Here is a 12,024-nt window from a genome sequence, read left to right on the forward strand (position 1 = left end):
TAATAATTTTCATATATGTAAAGTGGCCAAAAGCAGTAGTAATGACTGAGCTGCTGTCCTGTGATACTCTGACACTTTACAGGAAAACTATGTCACAGTCCCAGTGTGCTGTCAGGTGTGCGGTGCATCACAATCATTTGTAGACCACAGGTCTCAGCTGTCTCCAGGCTTCCGTCTTCCGGAGCCGTCGCACACAACTCAGGGGACACCTAGTTAATTTCAACAAACAGAATTTTAATGGACAATTAAAGTTCATCAGATTGAAGCATATAGAATAGGACCCAACATATGTTCAGCCCTATCATCCGTTTTTCCTGTACTATCCCTATGCCACTGGCTTCATCAGCCCCTGGGATTTCCTGTTCAGTCCTGCCGTGCACCGGGATCCTCTACCTTCCATTCAAACAGTTCCACCTCCATCTTCCCCTGTGTACCATAGGACACAATGAGCCCTTTAGTCCCTATGCCAGGCCTTGAGCTTCTGACTTTACAGGATTCTAGTATGACCTACAACTGCCTTAAATGATCTGTACATGCTGGCCATAGCAGCTCACTGCCCTTCAACTTGAGCTTGTTATTATAAGTCCCTGTCTGATTCACCACCAGGAAATGGCCACATTGGGTATAAGTTTAGGGACTCATCTCTTCTGGCAGCCCAGTCTGATGAACTTCCACGCACACCACCCTCACAACCTCTCCTCTTTCTCAAAGTGGACAATGTGCCATTTTTACAGGGTGGTCCCATAATGCAGTGATCCGACATTCCCATTGATCTGGTCATCGGTTCCCGCCTCACGGATGAAGCCATAACCCTTCTTGCCATCGAAGTACTTCACGGCCCCATTTGTCATCTGGTTGTCGACTGCTCAACCCCCAGGGCAGGGTCTCTTTAACACTAGAAGTCCCAGAAATTTTGAGCTCCCCTGAAGTCCCGAAAGAGGGTCAAATGACCCTTAGTCTGAACTGACGACTCTGATGGCTCCAATTAGCATCCTTTCATTTGTAAATGTGGCCATTGTCTGAGGAATCTGCAGGGGGGAGTAGAGCTGAATTCATCCTCAAAACACTGTGTGAAACACAGGTCAAGAGACTTTGCATTTTGAGGGAACTGACAATTTGTATAAACCACACATTTTGTTTTGAAGCACACATGAAGTGCTTTGGGAGAGATGTGACCTTTTGCTGCTGATCTGTGATGTTGTGTTGGTCATTTTGCCAAATGTACATATAGTTTGCAAAACACACAATCTGTTTCAATTTTTCAAGTTTTTCTAAAATAATTTAGTTATGTTTTTCTTTTAAAAAAGATGTGAAAGAAGTGGGTTAAAAATGACAGACAAAAACAGAACAAATTAATTGTGTTGATCCACCTCAACAAAGGTCTTGTAAAAGAGCAAAAGAATGTAAGCTGCTCCTGAGTGTGTCTGCCCACCCCCCAGCTGCATTGTTGTGCGGGGGATATGCATAAGGTTGCGAACACCTTAGCAATTTTGTATGCAGCCTTTTGTGCTGTGGGGGATAAATAGGTGACAGCTTCACCTATTATGTTCACAAGAAACAAAATGCAGAGAAGGCTCACCACTCAACTGGCATTGGAACTGATCCTGAGCAACACCACCCCTTGTGACTCAGATGGAGAAGACATAGTCCTTCAACCGGATTCGGACTCTGAGCTGTCTTCAGGTTAGATTTTTCAAATTACCTATTTTTATTTCCTGACTATCTTTTTTATTTAGAACCAAAACAAAATGTTAATTTGAAATTATTTATCTTGCAGATGAGGAGACTCCTCCTCTACCAAAAAAGAGAGCTTGGTTGGCGAGAGAGCCGACAGAGACCGCAAAAGATGGCACAGTGTGGTGTGAAGTACAAGTGGGGAAACGTCTCCATTTCACCCCAATAGAACCGTACCCTACAGATGGAGAGCCAAGGGCTAAGGCCAGATGAAGTGTCCGGAGTCGCCTTCAGAGCTTCCTCTGTTTTATCACTCTTGACATGCTTCGTAGCATTCAAGAATGGACTGCTCAACATGCACGTCACACGGAGCAGGTGGATTAGTTCATGGGTCTCCCGGAACTAATGGCATTTATTTCAGTCATTATCTTGCGGGGGGTGACCAAGGTTCCATCACTACGTGACAGCTGGTCAGCAAACCTGGCAAACCCAAGGATAATTGCAACTATGGCCCGAAACCACTTCCAAGACATCATGCAACACCTACGCTTTGATGACATGACATGCTCACACGCAGTGAGCGAGCGGAGACCGATAAGTTTGCTGCAATCTCTGATGTTTGGAGATTGTTTGTCACCAACTGCATCACATTGAAGTCAAACACGGTCACACAATACAATCACACAAAGTGCGGTGTGGCTGTAATGGACCAAATGGTGCGGGAGTACAGCGTGCGTGCAGGAACACGGAGAAGGCCAGTCGCCGTGTTCTACAACATGATTGACATGGCAGCACTGAATGTACATGTTCTTTATCAGGCATGCACTGAAGTGCAGGAGAGACGGGTGGACTTCCTGGTTGAGCTTGCAAAAGAGTTAGGTGGCTCTCATGTGAGTGAAAAGAAGGCACGCAAGGAAAAACTCCTTCAGTAACAACCTTCCACACCCTGCCCTGGCAAAAGGGCGATGTGTCTGGTTAACCATTGATGTATGAACTATTGTGCAACTAAGAGATGTGTTGACTGCTACAAATACAAGTATGGCAAATGTACCAGGGACATACCCAGGCAGTTCCAGGTGTTATGAATGGGTCACCAAGGAGAAAAAACAACACAAGCTAAGTCTCAGTAAACCAGAGAGGTTGGTAACTATGCAGATTGCAGATCCCTGATCCTAACCACAAAACTAGCAGCAGTCGTGGAGCATACCTATGATGAATCTAGACTCCTCGTCACAACCGGAGGACTACATAAGCCTAAAGCAAGAAAAGGGGAAAACTAACTGCCCCAGAGCAGACCCCAAAGGAAAGACAGCCCCCACACATGTATTGACGGTGAAACAAGATGAAAGCACAAACACAGGCAGGAAAATAGGCTGAGCAAACGATGGGGCCAAACTAACTAGAAAGGACAGGAAAGGAAAGACACTGTCTGCACTCTGCCAAAAACCCTACAAAAATAATGTCCAACACTTCTGATAGGAAAATTAACCCTGAAGTCACTAGACTTCTCCCTCTATATCAGCACTCTGAAATATTCTGAGACAGAGCAAAAAGAGGCCAATCTAATAAGGGACAAAAAATGCAAATTGGCAAATACAGATAAATAAGAGTGGAAATTCAGCACAGCCCCAGCCGGGACTGGCTGACCACACAAAAAACTGAATAGACCAACAAAAGCAAGTGTGAACATTAGCAAAAAAGCTTAGCTTGAGAAGACTGGAACAGAGCTGAAGTCCAAGACCTGAGAAGCAGACTGAATCACCAGCACCAGGATAGGGCGTCGGCTGTCTTATACCCAGTCTGATACTCCAGAGATCCAATCGTTATCCTCATCATCAGGTGGCAGATCACTAGCAATTAAACCAACCTCACTACCTCCTGTCACCACCAGAGGGAGAACGGAAAGAGAACTCTCAACTGGTGGAGCAGAAAATGAGTTCACAACAGCCAGGTATGTTCCGACAGTGCAGACAGACTGCTCGGTGAGTGCTGAAATGCTAGTCACACAAGAAGGACATGCCACTCACACACACACATATGCAGCCCCCACTGCAGCCTATTGTAAATATGTGTGGAATTGTTTTATTCCTTGTTTTTTTTTATTATTTTTATATCAAAAATAAAAAGCATGGAGACAAATAACAGTTGTTCTTTTGTATATTTTTCACACTGACATTTGAGTCCTCTTGACTTAGGCTGGTTTCACACTTGCGTTTTTTTCGCGGTATTTTAGCGCTAAATAGCGCATGCGTTTTTTTTCCTATACTTTGCATGGGATGCGCTTATGTGCGCATACACATGCGTTTGTACGCGTTTTTCCGCGCATGCGTTTTTTTGCGGTATGCGCTCGGGCAACCTGTTGCATTTTTTGGTGCGTCCGACTTGCCTCAAAAAAACACATGCGCGCGCAATGCGTTTTTTTACAGCAAGACACCCATTATAGTCTATGGGTGCGCATATGTGCGCATTGGCATGCTTATGTATGCGTTTTTTTGCACATGCGTTTTTTTTGTTAACCATGGAATTTAGAGGTTTGGGTTAGAGTTAGGGTTAGTTAAGGGGGTTTAGGGTTAGGGTTAGGGTCAGGGTCAGGGTTAGGGTTAGGTTTAGGGTCAGGGTTAGGGTTAGTTAGGGTTTAGGGTTTGGGTTAGGGTTAAGTATGGTTTGGTTAAGGTTCAGGGTCAGGGTTAGGGTTAGGGTTAGGGTCAGGGTTAGGGTTAGGGTTAGGGTTAGGTTTAGGGTCAGGGTTAGGGTTAGTTATGGTTTAGGGTTTGGGTTAGGGTTAAGTATGGTTTGGTTAAGGGTTAGGGTCAGGGTTAGGGTTAGGGTTAGGGTTAGGGTTAGTAAAGTCATGGTTTGGGTTAGTGTGAGGGGCCACCTAATGTTTGGAAAAAACGCAAACGCGGTAAAAACGCACTAAAAACGCATACAAATGCATGCTCATAAAAATGCTTGAAAAAAACGCAGCAGTTGTATGCTTTTGTATGCATTTTTTCAATGCGTTTTTTTGCGGGAAAAACGCGCTGCAAAAAAAAGCAAGTGTGAAACCAGCCTTAGACACAAATGCTTCTGGTCATTACTCACAGCTGTACCTTGCTCTAAAATTTCTAATTCTCTATTTAAAATATATAAAAAATGATTCATTGTTTCAGTGCTTTTTTGCTAAAAAAAATTAACTAAATACAATATGTATAGTCTTTATATTATCAAATACAATAAACTGGATAGAACTAACTAGAAACTAAAAGGCTAAACTCAATGGAAAACAACAACCTCCTGTGGTGCGACAGTAGTGGCCTTAATTACAGAACAAAAGACGGTGATTATAGGATGTTAGATAAAATCCTTCAGGTCATTCGACCTGTCTCTAGGTTCCAAAGGTAGAAATGTTAAATGACCCCTCTCTGGGACTTCTAGTGTTAAGAGGTCAAGGTGCACTCACAATCATTGCCGCTATCATGGCCTTCAGCTATATGCCCTGCTGCAGGTCCTTGGCCACATCAACATGATTGCATTTGGTTGATCATGTCCTGGGACCTCCGATGGACCTTCTGTATTGGGACATGTCTCTGAACCCTGGGCCTTGGCCTGGGGCCTTCACTGGAACCACCACAGCTCGCAATCTTCCTGAACACATCTCTTCCTCCAGCTGGGACATCCTCCTCTTCCACTCGGCCCATCAGGTCCCACTGCATAGTAGTGTGATGCCATAGCATCAGCCATCCCTCTCAAATGGTAGCTCATTGCTGCTTTCTCACTCTGCTCCTTACTCTCCAACAATGGTGCTGGCCCACATTCCTGAGGGTGTAATATTTAATCACTCCTCCTGTTCAAGGGTAGGGTTACTTTTGGCCCACCTGCCCTTTTCTTGGGAGTCTCCACTAGTTCCTTTCTGGTTCACTGCAACAGGCATGATTTCTATTTTTTCTGCCCTGCCCATTGGGGTAAGCACTGCTCACTGCAGGCTGGCCTCTCCAGATAAGCCACTTCCCAGGCCAGACAGATCTCCATACCTTTTTGATCTCCCAACATCTACGATGGATGGAGCTTCCTCTGCATTGTGTGCTATCCTGAGCCTAGCTGCAATTGCCATCTTTGTTCTCTCTGGATCCTTCCCCACATTCATCAAGTCTTCTTGATTCATGGCTGGATGCTGACAACAACACCAAATGTAAAGTGGCCAAAAGGTGTAGTCATACCAGAGATGCTGTGCTGTCATGCTCTGGCCAATGTGCTATCAGGTGTGGGTGGCATCACATTCACTTGTAGGCCGCAGGCCTCTGCCTTCAGGAGCAGTCGCACAAACTATGGGGATAACAAGTTCATTTCAACAAACAGAAGTTTGCTGGACAATTCAAATTAATCAGATTTTAGCATGTAGGATAGGGCCCAACACATATTCAACCCTACCGTCCGTTCCTCCTGAACTATCCCTTTGCCCACTGGCTCCGTCAGCACTAGGGATTTCCTGTCTAGTCTCGTAGTGCACTCAGTATCTGCTACCATACAGTATGTACTAAGTCTATTGCTCTTGTCACAACACTGAACACACACCATGCATATTATACTTTCCATTGCTATATTAACATTACTTATACTAACCGATATCACATTACACACTAGATGCACAGAAATGTATGACACTATTCAAATTGCACAATCTTGACAAGACCACTCTTACATATGCGACCATACCTCCCAACTAAAAGAAGATAGAATAATTGATATAATTTCCCTGACTATTTAACCCAACTTCATGGTCTGGTCAAAAGGGTAAAAATATTGGTGCTACGGTGCATAGGGAATCTGCTACTGGATTGCAGAAAGTAATTTTTCGAACTTGAGAAAGTAGGGAATACGTAAAAATTTTACAGCTAAGACATTTTGTATTTTCAAAGAATTTTTGAGCCCATCATAATATTTCAGTCAGTATTTAATTTTTTTCAATCAAATGCCAAGAAGAAAGCCTACAGAGGAAAATTGATATGTTACAAAGCAATAATGATGAAGCCCTGATATTGTGTTCCCTATTTTCTTCTTAAAGGGTGCCTATCAGCTGATAAATGCTACCCAATCCATAGGCAGCATGTATCAGCCACTGGCTGTAAAATCACAGCCATTCATGTTCATCTCTGAAACTGCAGCATTTCAAAATAAAACATACTTTTAATAGCTGCTGGGAATTGAGCAGCATACATGACTAGTTGCACAGGCGGGTCCCCATCAGCATCTCCCCCTCCTGCTGCCAGTGACTGACAAATCTCTGCCTATGTGCACGCATAGACAGAGGTTTGTCAATCACTGTTAGTGGGCGAGGAAATGCCGGTGGGGACCTTCTGGTGCGACTAGTGCACAGCAGCTATTAAAAGCATGTTGTGTTATTTCTCTCATTCATGGCAGAGTGCGGCGTATCAACAGACAACCCTGGCACAATGACACCACTAAAAAGCTCTGGCAAGCATCCAGGGTTGCAGAGCAGCGTTGGAAGAAAACAAATTCACAAGATGATTTCACTGCATTCAAAAAGGCAACACTCGCTTTCAAATCTGCCCTCACCTCTGCTAAACAGGCCTACTTCATAACACTCGTATCTTCCCTATTCTACAATTCCAAACAGTTATTCAACACTTTTAACTCCTTCCTCCACCCACCACTGCCTCCTCCAACCTCCCTCATCTCTGCTGAGGACTTTTCCCACACACTTCAAAAATAAGATCGATCAAACAAGGCAAGTCTTCATTGTTCAACCACCATATCCCGTTGGTATACCAGACGAATTCCCAAACCCCATAACCTCCATCTCCAACATCACTGAAGGGGAGCTTAATTGTCTCCTCTCCAAATCACACCTCACCACCTCTGCACTCAATCCCATCCCATCCCACCTCCTCCCCAACCTCATCACCACTCTTATCCCATCCCTAACCCACCTCTTCAACCTACACTAACTTCTGGTACCTTTCCTTCTGTTTTCAAACATGCCACAATCACGCCTATCCTTAAAAATTCAACCCTTGACCCAACCGCTATGTCCAGCTATCGTCCAATATCACTGCTCCCATTCGCTTCTAAACTCCTGGTGCAGCAGGTCCACACTGAACTTTCCTCCTACTTCTCATCTAATTTGCTCTTTGACAATCTACAATCTGGTTGCTGCCCCCATCACTCCACTGAGACAGCCCTGAGCAAAATTACTAATGACCTACTTACAGCCAAAGCTAAAGGACAATACTCTCTCTATACTCCTCCTTCTTGACCTGTCCTCTGCTTTCAACACAGTTGGCCAATGCCTCCTACTACAGATCCTCTCCTCCTTTGGCATTAAAGAATTTGCCCTATCCTGGATCTCCTCATACCTTTCCAACTGCATATTCAGCATCTTCCACTCCCACACTACCTCTTCATCCCACCTTCTCTGTGTTGGAGTCTCCCAAGGCTCTGTTCTAGGACCCCTACTCTTCTCAACCTATACACTTGGCCATGGATTCTAGTACCACCTTTATGCTTATGACACTTAGATCTACCTCTCTGGCTCAGATGTCATCTCTCTGCTGTCCAGAATCCTGGAGTGTCTATCAGCCATATCCTCCTTCTTCTCCTCTCGCTTCCTCAAACTTAATGTGGACAAATCTGAACTCATCATCTTCCCATCATCTCATAGCTCTTCCTTACCTGACCTATCTGGGTGGGTCCATCCACCCAGCTCTCCTGCTCTCCTGCTGTCTGTCTATGAAGGGCACACAGTGCATCACCCAGCTTTGCACATAGACTTGCCTCTGCACCTAGCATTCACATGGTATGCCTTTCAGCTAACTCCAGCTTACCCCAGTGTTATTTATGACCTTGTTTGCTCTGGCTTGATCATATGCATCTGGTCCACTCTTAATTGTCTGACCAAGAAGAGTAGAGACCACTCCTCTCTGCTTTACACCTGACTGCACTTAGTTGTACATATATTGCAGAGCACAAGTCTGCATAAAGACTTCAGTCTGCAGTGTGATTTCTATAAGTGTGTTCTAGAAGTGTGAAGTTTAATTTAAGAATTAAAACCAGAATTGAACCAGAAGGGAACTGAAGGTAACTGTACACAGTCACTGTAAACAATGTTTCTGTTTGTTTTCACCCCTATAATCCTTCACTTTCTGCTAATTCCCCTAATCCCTACTCCTAGTAAGGAACTGTTCATCTCTTCTTCAATCCTCCCCATCCACCTCACCTCCGCCTCAAAACTGTTCCTTAACATACAATCCTCTGTCTCCAAACACAGACCGCCCCCTCATTCCCTCTCCTGCTCCCACCTGCTAACACTTTCTCTGCTCCTTCTCACTGCTGGTGATATCTCCCCAAATCCTGGTCCTCCTCACCACATTCCCACAGTCATTTCTACCTCCCATCCACGCTCTATCACAACCTTCCGTAACCTCTCCAACCTTATACCCATTCACCCAGCCCCCGCTTCCCCAGTCCCACTAACAGGAGCTCTGTGGAACGCTCGCTCTGTCTGCAACAAGCTTTCCTACATCCATGATCTTTTTGTTACTACCAAACTTTCCTTCCTCGCCATCACCGAAACCTGGCTCACCCCTTCTAACACAGCCTCTCCTGCTGCACTTTTGTATGATGGCTTCCACCTTTCTCACACCCCCCGCCCCAGCAGCAAACATGGCGGAGGAGTTGGTTTTCTCCTGTCAGATACCTGCTCCTTCACCCCAATCCCACTGCCACCCTCTGTTACCCTCCCTTCCTTTGAGGTGCACTCTGTGCGCATCTACTCCCCCTCCAACCTCCAACTGGCTGTCATCTACCGCCCCCCCAGGGCCAGCCACCACCTTCTTTGACCACTTCACCACCTGGTTACTTCATTTCCTTTCCGCGGACATCCCTACTATCATCATGGGCGACTTCAACATCCCCATTGACACTTCCCTCTCAGCTGCCACTAAACTCCTATCTCTCACTTCCTCCTTCGGCCTCACTCAATGGTCTTCTACAGCCACCCACAAAGATGGCCACACACTGGACCTCATCTTCACCCGCCTCTGCTCCCTATCTAACCTCTCTAACTCACCTCTTCCTCTCTCTGACCACAACCTTCTCACATTCTCTTCCCTCTTCACTCCATGTCTACAATCCCCACCCCACAAACTCTCACACCCTCGCAGAAATCTTAAACACCTTGACCTACACTCATTCTCTGAATCCCTTCTCCCTCTCACAGATATAAGTTCCTTACACAATGCGGATGACGCTGCCGCTCTATATAACACCACAATAGCTGTAGCTTTGGAATCCGCTGTCCCACTTACACATACCAAAGCTCGCAAAATCAACAGACAGCCCTGGCACACCAGCCTGACCAAAGAGCTGTGGCGAGCTTCCAGGGCTGCTGAGCGCAGATGGAAAAGATCCCACTCCAACGAGCACTTCATCGCATTCAAACAGTCCCTCACTACTTTCAAGACCACACTCGCCACAGCTAAACAAACTTACTTCTCATCTCTCATATCCTCCCTGTCTCACAACCCTAAACAGTTATTCAACACCTTCAATTCTCTCCTCCGCCCCCCAGCACCTCCTCCCTCCCCACTCATCTCAGCTGAAGACTTTGCCTCATTTTTCAAGCAGAAGATTGATAACATCAGAGAAAGTTTTGGTCAACAACCCCCAGAACCCTTCCTCCCGACTTCCCAGCCCTCCACCTTCAAAACCAACTTCTCCACCATTACAGAAGATCGACTCTCCACTCTACTCTCAAGATCACATCTCACCACCTGTGCACTCGACCCGATCCCATCCCACTTCATACCAAACCTCACCACAGTCTTCATCCCAACCCTAACCCATCTCTTCAACCTATCACTAACAACTGGTGTTTTCCCCTCAAGCTTTAAACATGCCTCCATCACACCTATCCTCAAAAAGCCCTCTCTTGACCCATCCTCTGTATCTAGCTATCGCCCTATATCACTTCTCCCCTACGCCTCCAAGCTACTGGAACAACACGTCTACCTTGAACTGTCCTCCCATCTCTCTTCTTGCTCCCTCTTCGACCGCTTACAATCTGGCTTCCGGTCACACCACTCCACTGAAACTGCCCTTACTAAGGTCACCAATGACCTCTTAACCGCCAAGAGCAAGCGACACTACTCTGTCCTCCTCCTCCTGGACCTGTCGGCTGCCTTTGACACAGTGGACCATTCCCTATTATTACAGACCCTCTCATCCCTCGGCATCACAGACTTGGCCCTATCCTGGATCTCATCATACCTAACAGACCGGACATTCAGCGTCTCCCACTCACACACCACCTCCTCACCTCGCCCCCTATCTGTCGGAGTCCCACAAGGTTCAGTCCTTGGGCCCCTGCTGTTCTCTATTTACACCTTTGGCCTGGGACAGCTCATAGAATCTCATGGCTTTCAGTATCATCTCTACGCTGATGACACACAGATCTACATCTCTGGACCAGATATCGCCTCCCTACTAACCAGAATCCCTCAATGTCTGTCCACTATTTCATCCTTCTTCTCCGCTAGATTTCAGAAACTCAACATGGACAAAACAGAATTCATCATCTTTCCCCCATCTCACGTGACCCCCCCTACGAACCTATCAATTACAGTAAATGACTGCCCACTCTCCCCAGTCCCACAAGCTCGCTGCCTAGGAGTAATCCTTGATGCTAATCTCTCCTTCAAACCACATATCCAAGCCCTTTCCACTTCCTGCCGACTTCAACTCAAAAATATTTCACGAATCCGTTCATTCCTCACCCAAGAATCTGCAAAAACCCTAGTCCATGCCCTCATCATCTCTCGCCTTGACTACTGCAACCTCCTGCTCTGTGGCCTCCCCTCAAACACTCTCGCACCCCTCCAATCTATTCTAAACTCTGCTGCCTGACTAATCCACCTGTCCCCCCGCTATTCCCCAGCATCTCCCCTCTGTCAATCCCTTCACTGGCTCCCAATTGCCCAGAGACTCCATTACAAAACCCTAACCATGACATACAAAGCCATCCACAACCTGTCTCCTCCATACATCTGTGACCTCGTCTCCCGGTACTTTCCTGCACGCAACCTCCGATCCTCACAAGATCTCCTTCTCTACTCCCCTCTTATCTCCTCTTCCCACAATCGCATACAAGATTTCTCTCGCGTATCACCCCTACTCTGGAACTCTCTACCACAACATATCAGACTCTCACCTACCATCGAAACCTTCAAAAAGAGCCTGAAGACCCACCTCTTCCGACAAGCCTACAACCTGCAGTAACCACCGATCGACCAAACCGCTGCACGACCAGCTCTACCCTCGCCTACTGTATTATCACCCATCCCTTGTAGATTG

The 12,024-nt window shown here is 46.1% G+C and overlaps 1 protein-coding gene across 2 annotated transcripts in view; it reads left to right on the forward strand.

Moving 5' to 3' along the window:
• Positions 1–12,024, forward strand: part of SNTG1 (syntrophin gamma 1) — a 957,068-nt gene that overhangs the window by 366,757 nt on the left and 578,287 nt on the right. The window lies entirely within an intron of this gene.

Source organism: Dendrobates tinctorius, unplaced genomic scaffold (assembly GCF_039654945.1).
Source record: "Dendrobates tinctorius isolate UK_male_01 unplaced genomic scaffold, ASM3965494v1 ptg000081l, whole genome shotgun sequence".
In the NCBI taxonomy this organism is placed as follows: domain Eukaryota; kingdom Metazoa; phylum Chordata; class Amphibia; order Anura; family Dendrobatidae; genus Dendrobates; species Dendrobates tinctorius.